The 12,916-nt window shown below is 40.1% G+C and overlaps 1 protein-coding gene across 4 annotated transcripts in view; it reads right to left on the bottom strand.

The window, feature by feature from the left end:
• LOC128661204 (cytochrome P450 2C20) overlaps positions 1-12,916 on the bottom strand; it is a 262,287-nt gene that overhangs the window by 166,961 nt on the left and 82,410 nt on the right. The window contains exon 1 of one of the 4 annotated variants that reach the window (XM_053715460.1): positions 5,295-5,367. The exons of the other annotated variants lie outside the window; for them this stretch is intronic. The gene's annotated coding sequence lies outside the window, so the exon portion shown is untranslated. Of the gene's footprint in view, positions 1-5,294; positions 5,368-12,916 lie in introns of those variants that run through there. 4 annotated transcript variants of the gene reach the window in all.

Here is a 12,916-nt window from a genome sequence, read left to right as displayed (position 1 = left end):
GTTTTACAACGTTCATCACATTCTGTCGTTTCATGTCAGCCCTCTGAGCTCACTCTGTTATATATTTTACGAGCACGATTCTACAAAATGCACTTAACCCCAATATTTTCACTCTTTGTTGTTATTTTGTAGTATCCTTGAGTAGGGTCCGCATTATCTAAATTATGCAATCTTTAATTATATGTTACCAGATTCTATTGTTTTACGTTGGCATGTATGTGCAGATTGCTTATTGTATTCAATGTTTCCTATCAGGTTCCTGTGTTCATTTTAGTTCATTATGCTTTTGTCACGCCCTCTCGGGGGCCCACAGGTTTACATTTTATTGCACCTTGTTTTATTCTCCATTGTCTAGTTTCTTAACTAGCGGAGTGGGGCTGGTCCTCCCAGCTCTCCTCACACATTTGCCCTTAGCTCCCCCCCTACAGGTTAACCCACGCCAGGGTTCCACCTAGGTGGACTATTTCCACCTGTGTTGTCAGTACATTCCCACCTTACATTCTGAATAACCCTCTTCCCTTCCATCCTCTACATACCTCTCTCCAAGCCTTTAACCTAAGCCTCTCAGATATCCCTACTGCCCACCCACTCCCCTGGGCCAGAAGTGAACCATGTCCCGACTACGAGTATGCACACATAATTCCAGGGGCTTAAACTCTCCTTTCAAAAGGAGCCTACTCACTCGCATGCTTAACCACCACATCCCCGATATTGTGTTTCTGCAAGAAACACACTGGCTGTTAGACGCTCCCCATAGATTTCATTCTCGCTCATACACGACCATAGAATGTTCTTCATTCACAAAAAAAGCTCGAGGAACTGCGGTCCTGATTCACAGGAGGGTAGCTTATGAGGAAATTGAGGTAATAAGGGACCCCCAGGCTAGATACACTATAGTAATCTGCAAGCTTGACCACGTCCACGCACACCCTAGTTTCAATATACCCTTCCCAATACCCCAACAGCCTACTTGCCTCAGGAAAATTCTGAGATTAATCGACCACCACAAACAGGGCAGAGTTATAATAGCGGGGACTACAACATGATCTGGGACACTAAACTAGACCGTAAGACGTTATCCCCAACCAAGACCACCCCCCAACTAACTCTCCTCTCCACACGCTTTAAATCAATCATGTCGGAATTTGGATATTTTGACATTTGGCGATCACTACACGCTACAGACAGAGACTTCACCCACTTCTCCCAGGTACACAAAACCTATTCTAGGTTAGACCATATTTTCTGTTCGGCATCGACCCTAGACTCAGTACTCCAATCTAGTATCCCCCTCTGCCCATGGTCAGATCATGACCCGGTACTTGTAGATCTTCACACTAGGGACCCCTGTCTCCATAAAAGTAGATGGTCCCTCCCACGCAACATCTTAGCAGACACCCCCTTCAGGGAAGAACTATGCAGAGATCTCATAGAACTTATTCAACTTAATGACAACGGTCAGACATCTGATGATACCCTCTGGGGCGCCATTAAGGCGGTTTCCAGAGGTTATATCATCCGCAAGCAAGCTCGCCTTAGGAAACTTGCTGGTCTTTCCTTGGCCCAAGCCCACTGCAAACTTCGGCTGCTTGAATCCTCCAACAGAGCTAACGTCTCTGAAGCACTGACTTCCCAAATCTCAGCTGTACGTGCGCATATTCATCACTTAGAGTTGAGACGCAAAATCTTACAAAACTTAAGCAATTATTTTATTATAAAGGCAATAGGGCCGACACTATGTTAGCACACAAATTGCGTCAGCGAAATAGTTCTTCCCGCATACACCAAATCATTCACAACAACAAGACTCATAGACTCCCCTCACAGATAGGGGACTGCTTCGCAGACTACTATTCTAAACTCTACAACCTTGAGGGCAATGAAGTTAAAACCCCTGCCTCTACACAACAGATTAAAACATTTATTGAGTCCCTAAATTTACCGTCCTTAACTACGGAACAACAAGAGTCATTGTCCAACCCATTTACCCAGCTGGAAATCAAGCAGGTCATCCCGGTCTCAAACCTTTTAAGGCCCCCGGCCCAGACGGGTTCCCCCGCACAGTTTTATAAAAATTTATAGTCAAGAAACTAATCCCGCTCCTCCTTAGATTTTTTAATACTGCCAGACAAGAGGGTAGTTTCAATCGAGAATTCTTGGGAGGCTGAAATTATCATGATCCCAAACCAAATAAAGACCCTCCTACTGCCCCAATTATAGGCCCATCTCGCTGATAAATGTTGATATAAAAAATGTATTCCAAACTTCTCGCTAATCGAATATGCAAACTTCTGCCCATCCTAGTCAACCCAGATCAGGGTGGGATTTGTACTTAATCGTGAGGGCCCGGATAACACTAGGCGCCTTATCAATATTACCTGCGAATCGACGAGAATGAACAAGCCCTTCTCGGGTTATCTCTCTGGATGCGAGAAGGCTTTTGATAGGGTCAGATGGAGTTATCTGTGGGAGACTCTTGTCGCCTTTAAATTTCCATCTGACATTCGCCTCGCGATCCAAGCTTTATACTCTAGCCCCACGGCTACGGTTAGGGGGGTAGGGTTCCACTCGTCTTCATTTCCCATTTTTAATGGCACGAGGCAGGGCTGCCCACTCTCTCCGCTTCTGTTTGCACTGGCAATCGAGCCGCTAGCGGAAACAATACGTACTGATAGGGACATAGTAGGAATCACACTCTCTGGCTCCAAACACAACATCGCCTTGTTTGCGGATGATGTGACTGTGTTCTCTGCAGATCCACTCCGCACAATCCCTAGACTTCTGAAGATCCTTGAGGTCTTCGGCTCCCTTTCCTTCTATAAGCTAAACACCCCCAAAATGGAAATTTACATATGGGGTTTCCCCCCAAAATATGTCACAGCCCTCCAAAGACAGTTTGACTTCAAATGGTCTAGCAAAGGGATTACTCACCTTGGAGTCCAAATCTCTAACGATTTGAAACAGATGGTTAAGGATAACTATTTACCCCTCCTGGCGGACTTGAGAGCGCTAAAACATGTTTGGGATCATAAGAACATCTCTTGGATGGGCCGCATAGCGTCCCTTAAGATGTCGTTCCTCCCTCGGCTCACCTACATTTTCAGATGCCTCCCAATCAGAATTCCCACTCACCTTTTGCTGCAGTTTCAAAGTGAGTGCACAAAATTTATTTGGCAAAACAAAACTCCTAGGATAGCCCACGGAACTTTGCAGTTCCCTGTCCAGCTTGGGGGTCTGGCCTCCCCATCCATAGTAAAGTACTACGAGGGTGCTATGCTTACGCACATTTCCCAGTGGGGAGTCCTTCACTCACAAGACAGATGGAGAGACGTTGAGCAAGCCTCATTACCGTTCGATATATACCTAAAAGACCTCATCTGGACCCCGGTCCATTGCCGCAGAACCCTACAGATACATAACTCTGTAGTTTTAGAATGCCTGGCAGTATGGGATAAGATCCGGCATCGAAAACTAATCGCGCCGCACCCCTCCCCGATTACCTCCATCCCAGGCCTTTTTACAGGTCTAGCAGAAACTCACCCCAATACGTGGGCTAGGCTGGGTGTAAAACTTGTTTCAGACTTTTGGTCAGAGACTAACGAGGATGGGTGTCTCTCGTTGTCTAAGGACAGACCGGGCGCAGACATCCCACCCTACCTCTTATTCGAGTTTACTAGGATCAAGAGTTTCCTCTCTAGCTGGGGTTTCCATCCCTCTGCTCCACGTCAGCTTACCCCATGGGAGACTGTTTGGAAAAGAGGACGTAGACTCCACAAACCTCTTTCAAGACATTATAGCCTGCTGGATGGTACTGTGCCCCCAGACCTGGCACCACACTTACGTAAGTGGGACACTATTCTTCACTCTCGAATCCCGGCAGATGCCTGGCAGAGATCCCTCACCTTAACCAAAAAATCATTGCATTGTGTGACAATGTTTGAAACCATTATAAAGTTATCTCCCAATGGTATTTAGTCCCCGCTCGGCTATCTCAGATGTTTTCAACGTCTTCTCCGCAATGCTGGAGAGACTGTGGCTCTCACGGAAATATGCTTCACATATGGTGGGAATGCCCTAAGTTGACTCCCCTGTGGAATACCTGCTTCCATACTCTGTCTGCTCTAGGGATTCAACTACCAAAAACCCCTGCCACTGCACTTCTGCACCTAAACCTGCAGACCCTTCCTAAACACCAGCAGATTCTCTGCGTTTATCTCCTGTCATCGGTTAAAACCAATATTGCCTGGCACTGGAAAAAAATACCCCCCCCTCGTTGGCCTGATATTCTCAAAACAATGGCCTACTTACACGCCATGGAAAAGGACATATTCTACAGTTTGGACAAAAGTGACCTTTTTGAAATGGTTTGGGCAGACTGGACAGACACACACGACACCACATGGCTTCCCCAGGTTAGAGTTTAAGATTTCTCGCTCCATGCGCCTCAGGCGATCCCCAGCAGTATCCCCCCCCTGCCCCCCCCTCTCCCATCCTTATAGATGAACCCTTCCCCCACCCCACCCCCACCCTCCTATTCTTCTTTGACAGCTGTTTGGAAATGTACTGACTTTATCTTTGAAACTTGAATGCCTCAGTTGTAACTATTCAGAAAGAGAGTTATTAAAGCGCCAAAGGACAAAGGCCGGGTCTAAGTTAAGAGTAATATATAATTTATTCAATACATTAAAAATATAAAAATATACCTTAAACACATTAAAATATAATCGAGGATCCAAGATTTTACAATAAGTTAAAACCAAAATATAAAAATAAATATACAATGCTTGACTTGAACAGTCTTGTGGACTGTCTAGCAGTGTGATAAGCTGTATTCCAATAGAAGGATAATTTGGTACAATCAATGTGTCTGCTGATGGGTATTAAAGTTTAATTTGGCTAGGGTGGCTGTCTTCAATTAAAATATAAGTGACAGTGCCAAGAAGAAAATAAAATAATATTGTATTAAGTGTGTCTGCAAACTGAGTGTTCAAATCAAGTGTGGAAAAAAAAATATATATATCCAACCAAATGATGGTGAAAGAACAGTGTAAACAAACGTTGACAAAAGAACAGTGTAAAACTCACAATCTTTTACACAATTAACAATCTTTAAAGATGTGTGGTGTTAATCAAACATAAAAGGTGAAATCAGGTGTAATAACATGATGGCGAACTCCAAGAAAAACAGCAAAAAATAAAAATAAAAATTGAATAATTGAAAAAATGGAAAAAGTATTCTGAAAAAATGTGAACAGTCATACAGCCATGGAAAATGTCAGAATGAAAAAATGTACTTGTATGTCCCAAATGAGATGCAGTGGTTTTTCTCCCAGTGTTATTTCTCCCAATGTGAGGTGCAATAGGACTCTTAAGTGATGACCCAATCGGTCAGTTCAGTTTTCTGCAATATTGATCCTTTCTGTCAAAAAACAAGAACAATAATAGTGCAGACGTATTTTACAACAAATCCCTATCAGAGTATCACTTACCAGTCGACGCGTTTCGGTCATGCATTGACCTTTATCAAGACTGGTTTTAACTACTTCTTTGGGTCTTTTTATACCCTGTTCAATTGTTAATTTTTCATTTTTTCGTACTACCGGAAGTGGAGTTTACCACTTCCGGTTTCGGGTGGCGATAATTGATTAGTATCGTTTTGTAAAGGACTTATCTGTTGCTATTATATTATTCAAAATAAAATTAGGAGCTTGTATCTTAGGCATGTATAGTTTAGTGTATTTTGTTTTGTTTAGTATTTCGTTCTCACTCCCGATTTTCTTGTGATCTGATTGGTCAGATATGGGGCGTATTCTCTATACCTATTGCTATTGGTTATTAGCCTCGGTTTTGTAGATGGACACTAACAGCCTATTACATAAGGGGGTGTGTGTTATATCCATTCATTTATTTATTCGTTCCCATTCCCAGTTTGTTGACAGCCATGAAGGCGACCTCTATGCTACTCTCAGTGTGATGTCAATCACGAATAGGTTGTATCTCACTGTGCGGTCCGGCCATGGTTGACATGAAATGACATAAAAACTGTGCTAGACATCCAACGTAATAAAAATAAAAATAAAAATATTATAACAATGTTATAACAAAATACAAACATACTTTATACATTGTACATTCTTAGCATTTTGTGCTGCTACAATGTTTTGCTGTATTTAACATGATCAAAATGATTAAAAGGTGCACTGACAGATTTGTGATGTATGGAGTTTTAATGTTTCTTTTTCAATATTATTTCAATAAACCCGTGCTTTGTCATTTGTTTTTATTCTTTTTCATAATCACAGATCTGTTTTAAAAAAGGATTGAATATCATAAATCTTCTCGTTAGGTTTTTTTTAGATATATATCGCTAATTACTGTTTTTAAAGCTTCTTTCTGATTATCCAACTTAACGGTTAATTTTTCAGAGGACTGGGTTAATGGTTCTTCTCTAATAAACTAAATGTTCTGTCCTTTGTTTATGAGTTCTCATGTTGTGTTAGTGGATTTTGCAATCAAAATACGTTTGTCCCCCTTTATTGGATATTGGAGGGCCGAACGTAGGGACCACTTGGTTATGGTATTAAAACACCCATGTCTGGTCGTCTCTATGTTATTTCTTTTTTTCTTTTTAATTTTCAAAGGAATCAGTGGGGAAGTTTTTGAACATAAATCCCATTCATTAAAGCTGATATATTCAATAGAGTTTTCTACACAATAGAATTTTTTATAAATAAAGTTTTTTAACATCTAAGGTGTTTTACATATTAGAATTTTTAAGTGTCCTCATATATAAGTGTGATGGTTAATATTAATACAGTAGAATGGGATAATTAAATGTTTCCTAGGGTAATCGATCTTTTTGATGATCCAATATTTAAGTTAGCAATCTGATATATTTAACTAGTCCAATCGTTTTGGGGCTAGATAGACAGTGTGAGAGATAGGTTTAGAGATGATATACAAAGGGAGAGGTGTTACACATAAATTCTGATGTTTATTCATCTGTACTTTCATTTTCTCCAGATAAATGTGGGATATTTGTGACGTTATTCATAAATTTCCTTTCTATAACTATGATTCTTTTAGAGGAAAAAGTTCTGATGCTTTTCTTCTTATGATGAAGTGTTTTCTCAGGGTAGTCAAATTCTCTTACTTAGATATGGAAAAAGGTGAGGATGGGGACTGTTGTATGTATAAGAGTTTCCCAGGATGGTCTTGTCTTCCTGAAATATAATATCTGGAGGGTCGCTTTGATCCTCTAGGTTTGCTCTGGTACTCTTCCGCAGCCTTATTTATTCTAAGCCAATCCTTAGTTCAGGTTCAGTAGATGAGACAGGTCCTCTTTGTTATTCAAACCTCTTGGATAGAGAGAGTCAAGGCGAAATATCCATTTTGACTCTTCAGTGAGTAGTTTTTTCTCCTGGTTGCCTCCTCTCCAATTCCTTGGTGCTTTTTGTATTCCCATATATGTCAATGTTTTGATGTTTCCTTGATGTTTTTCTGAGAAATGTTTGTACAATGCGGTCTCTTTATTGAGTTTTTCGATACACAGCAGATGTTCGCGTATCCTGTCCCTCAGTGGTCTGGACGTTTGTCCCACATATTGGAGACCGCACGGGCATTGGAGAAGGTACACAACGTCCTTATCTTGACACCTTATTAGGTCTTTGATCTTGTATTTTTCTTTATTATTGTGTGATTGGAACATTGTAGATTTTTTGCCACATTTGCATGCCTTGCATGTGTGACAGGGAAAAAAGCCTTTTATTATTTTCCCAAATGTGTCTTTTATTCCAGATTGTTTGACCTTTTTGAAACTTGGGGCTAGTTTGTTTTTCAGGTTATTGGTCCTTCTGTACACAAACTTTGGTCGTTGAGGTAGTTTCTCTCCTAGGATGTCATCATCCTTCAATATGTTCCAATGCTTCCTAAAGATGTCTTCGATAACACGACTGTTTTCGCTGTATTCCGTTATTAGTGGTACATCCAGGATCTCGTTGTTGTTATTCCCACTGGATTTATCTTTGTATTTGGTTAGTTCCTTTCTTTCAATTTTTCGGACATCTTCTATCTTCTGATCCAATAGGTGTTCGTTGTAACCTCTCTCGATAAATTTAGCTTTGATTAACTGGGCTTGTTCCTCCCATTTTTGTGGATCTGAAGAATTTATCTTCATCCGTAGAAGTTGTCCCTTTGGGATATTTGCCTTCCAATTTCTGTGGTGGCAACTGGTTTGGTGGACATAGTTGTTACTGTCCACCTGTTTGAAATGGGTTGATGTTTCAATGGTATTGTTCTTTATTTCTATTTTCAAATCAAGATAAGTAAGAGATTTTTGACTATATTCATATGTAAAGTGGAGATTCACTTCATTTTGGTTCATCACCTTGAAGGTATATTCTAGATCTTCTTGTGTTCCTCTCCAAACAAGTATGATGTCATCGATATAGCGGCGATAGAGGACCAGATCCGCGCCTGCAGGACATGACTCCCAGAATATTTCTTCCCATTTGGCCATATAGAGGTTGGCATAGCTAGGCGCGAACCTGGTCCCCACCAATAGCAATAGGTATAGAGAATACGCCCCATATCTGACCAATCAGATCACAAGAAAATCGGGAGTGAGAACGAAATACTAAACAAAACAAAATACACTAAACTATACATGCCTAAGATACAAGCTCCTAATTTTATTTTGAATAATATAATAGCAACAGATAAGTCCTTTACAAAACGATACTAATCAATTATCGCCACCCGAAACCGGAAGTGGTAAACTCCACTTCCGGTAGTACAAAAAAATGAAAAATTAACAATTGAACAGGGTATAAAAAGACCCAAAGAAGTAGTTAAAACCAGTCTTGATAAAGGTCAATGCATGACCGAAACGCGTCGACTGGTAAGTGATACTCTGATAGGGATTTGTTGTGAAATACGTCTGCACTATTATTGTTCTTGTTTTTTGACAGAAAGGATCAATATTGCAGAAAACTGAACTGACCGATTGGGTCATCACTTAAGAGTCCTATTGCACCTCACATTGGGAGAAATAACACTGGGAGAAAAACCACTGCATCTCATTTGGGACATACAAGTACATTTTTTCATTCTGACATTTTCCATGGCTGTATGACTGTTCACATTTTTTCAGGATACTTTTTCCATTTTTTCAATTATTCAATTTTTATTTTTATTTTTATTTTTTGCTGTTTTTCTTGGAGTTTGCCATCATGTTATTACACCTGATTTCCCCTTTTATGTTTGATTAACACCACACATCTTTAAAGATTGTTAATTGTGTAAAAGATTGTGAGTTTTACACTGTTCTTTTGTCAACGTTTGTTTACACTGTTCTTTCACCATCATTTGGTTGGATATATATATATTTTTTTCCACACTTGATTTGAACACTCACGGCTAGATTTGGAGTTTGGCGGTAAAAGGGCTGTTAACGCTCCGCGGGTTTTTTTTCTGGCCGCACCATAAATTTAACTCTGGTATCGAGAGTTCAAACAAATGCTGCGTTAGGCTCCAAAAAAGGAGCGTAGAGCATTTTTACCGCAAATACAACTCTCGATACCAGAGTTGCTTACGGACGCGGCCGGCCTCAAAAACGTGCTCGTGCACGATTCTCCCAAAGGAAACAATGGGGCTGTTTGAGCTGAAAAAAAACCTAACACCTGCAAAAAAGCAGCGTTCAGCTCCTAACGCAGCCCCATTGTTTCCTATGGGGAAACACTTCCTACGTCTGCACCTAACACTCTAACATGTACCCCGAGTCTAAACACCCCTAGCCTTACACTTATTAACCCCTAATCTGCCGCCCCCGCTATCGCTGACCCCTGCATTACACTTTTAACCCCTAATCTGCCGCTCCGTAAACCGCCGCAACCTACGTTATCCCTATGTACCCCTAATCTGCTGCCCTAACATCGCTGACCCCTATGTTATATTTATTAACCCCTAATCTGCCCCCCCACAACGTCGCCGACACCTACCTACACTTATTAACCCCTAATCTGCCGACCGGACCTGAGCGCTACTATAATAAAGTTATTAACCCCTAATCCGCCTCACTAACCCTATCATAAATAGTATTAACCCCTAATCTGCCCTCCCTAACATCGCCGACACCTACCTTCAATTATTAACCCCTAATCTGCCGACCGGACCTGAGCGATACTATAATAAAGTTATTAACCCCTAATCCGCCTCACTAACCCTATCATAAATAGTATTAACCCCTAATCTGCCCTCCCTAACATCGCCGACACCTACCTTCAATTATTAACCCCTAATCTGCCGACCGGAGCTCACCGCTATTCTAATAAATGTATTAACCCCTAAAGCTAAGTCTAACCCTAACACTAACACCCCCCTAAGTTAAATATAATTTTTATCTAACGAAATAAATTAACTCTTATTAAATAACTTATTCCTATTTAAAGCTAAATACTTACCTGTAAAATAAATCCTAATATAGCTACAATATAAATTACATTTATATTATAGCTATTTTAGGATTAATATTTATTTTACAGGTAACTTTGTATTTATTTTAACCAGGTACAATAGCTATTAAATAGTTAAGAACTATTTAATAGTTACCTAGTTAAAATAATTACAAATTTACCTGTAAAATAAATCCTAACCTAAGTTATAATTAAACCTAACACTACCCTATCAATAAAATAATTAAATAAACTACCTACAATTACCTACAATTAACCTAACACTACACTATCAATAAATTAATTAAACACAATTGCTACAAATAAATACAATTAAATAAACTATCTAAAGTACAAAAATAAAAAAGAACTAAGTTACAGAAAATAAAAAAATATTTACAAACATAAGAAAAATATTACAACAATTTTAAACTAATTACACCTACTCTAAGCCCCCTAATAAAATAACAAAGACCCCCAAAATAAAAAATTCCCTACCCTATTCTAAAATACAAAAATTACAAGCTCTTTTACCTTACCAGCCCTGAACAGGGCCCTTTGCGGGGCATGCCCCAAGAATTTCAGCTCTTTTGCCTGTAAAAAAAAACATACAATACCCCCCCCCCCAACATTACAACCCACCACCCACATACCCCTAATCTAACCCAAACCCCCCTTAAATAAACCTAACACTAAGCCCCTGATGATCTTCCTACCTTGTCTTCACCATGCCAGGTTCACCGATCCGTCCTGGCTCCAAGATCTTCATCCAACCCAAGCGGGGGTTGGCGATCCATAATCCGGTGCTCCAAAGTCTTCCTCCTATCCGGCAAGAAGAGGACATCCGGACCGGCAAACATCTTCTCCAAGCGGCATCTTCTATGTTCTTCCATCCGATGACGACCGGCTCCATCTTGAAGACCTCCAGCGCGGATCCATCCTCTTCTTCCGACGACTAGACGACGAATGACGGTTCCTTTAAGGGACGTCATCCAAGATGGCGTCCTTCGAATTCCGATTGGCTGATAGGATTCTATCAGCCAATCGGAATTAAGGTAGGAATTTTCTGATTGGCTGATGGAATCAGCCAATCAGAATCAAGTTCAATCCGATTGGCTGATCCAATCAGCCAATCAGATTGAGCTCGCATTGTATTGGCTGATCGGAACAGCCAATAGAATGCGAGCTCAATCTGATTGGCTGATTGGATCAGCCAATCGGATTGAACTTGATTCTGATTGGCTGATTCCATCAGCCAATCAGAAAATTCCTACCTTAATTCCGATTGGCTGATAGAATCCTATCAGCCAATCGGAATTCGAGGGACGCCATCTTGGATGACGTCCCTTAAAGGAACCGTCATTCGTCGTCTAGTCGTCGGAAGAAGAGGATGGATCCGCGCTGGAGGTCTTCAAGATGGAGCCGGTCGTCATCGGATGGAAGAACATAGAAGATGCCGCTTGGAGAAGATGTTTGCCGGTCCGGATGTCCTCTTCTTGCCGGATAGGAGGAAGACTTTGGAGCACCGGATTATGGATCGCCAACCCCCGCTTGGGTTGGATGAAGATCTTGGAGCCAGGACGGATCGGTGAACCTGGCATGGTGAAGACAAGGTAGGAAGATCATCAGGGGCTTAGTGTTAGGTTTATTTAAGGGGGGTTTGGGTTAGATTAGGGGTATGTGGGTGGTGGGTTGTAATGTTGGGGGGGGGGTATTGTATGTTTTCTTTTACAGGCAAAAGAGCTGAACTTCTTGGGGCATGCCCCGCAAAGGGCCCTGTTCAGGGCTGGTAAGGTAAAAGAGCTTGTAACTTTTTAAATTTAGAATAGGGTAGGGAATTTTTTATTTTGGGGGTCTTTGTTATTTTATTAGGGGGCTTAGAGTAGGTGTAATTAGTTTAAAATTGTTGTAATATTTTTCTTATGTTTGTAAATATTTTTTTATTTTCTGTAACTTAGTTCTTTTTTATTTTTTGTACTTTAGATAGTTTATTTAATTGTATTTATTTGTAGCAATTGTGTTTAATTAATTTATTGATAGTGTAGTGTTAGGTTAATTGTAGGTAATTGTAGGTAGTTTATTTAATTATTTTATTGATAGGGTAGTGTTAGGTTTAATTATATCTTAGGTTAGGATTTATTTTACAGGTAAATTTGTAATTATTTTAACTAGGTAACTATTAAATAGTTCTTAACTATTTAATAGCTATTGTACCTGGTTAAAATAAATACAAAGTTACCTGTAAAATAAATATTAATCCTAAAATAGCTATAATATAAATGTAATTTATATTGTAGCTATATTAGGATTTATTTTACAGGTAAGTATTTAGCTTTAAATAGGAATCATTTATTTAATAAGAGTTAATTTATTTCGTTAGATAAAAATTATATTTAACTTAGGGGGGTGTTAGTGTTAGGGTTAGACTTAGCTTTAGGGGTTAATACATTTATTAGAATAGCGGT

This window comes from Bombina bombina, chromosome 5 (genome assembly GCF_027579735.1).
Source record: "Bombina bombina isolate aBomBom1 chromosome 5, aBomBom1.pri, whole genome shotgun sequence".
In the NCBI taxonomy this organism is placed as follows: Eukaryota; Metazoa; Chordata; class Amphibia; order Anura; family Bombinatoridae; genus Bombina; species Bombina bombina.
Note: the sequence above shows the minus strand (reverse complement) of the source record. Positions and strands in the feature narration are given on the sequence as shown.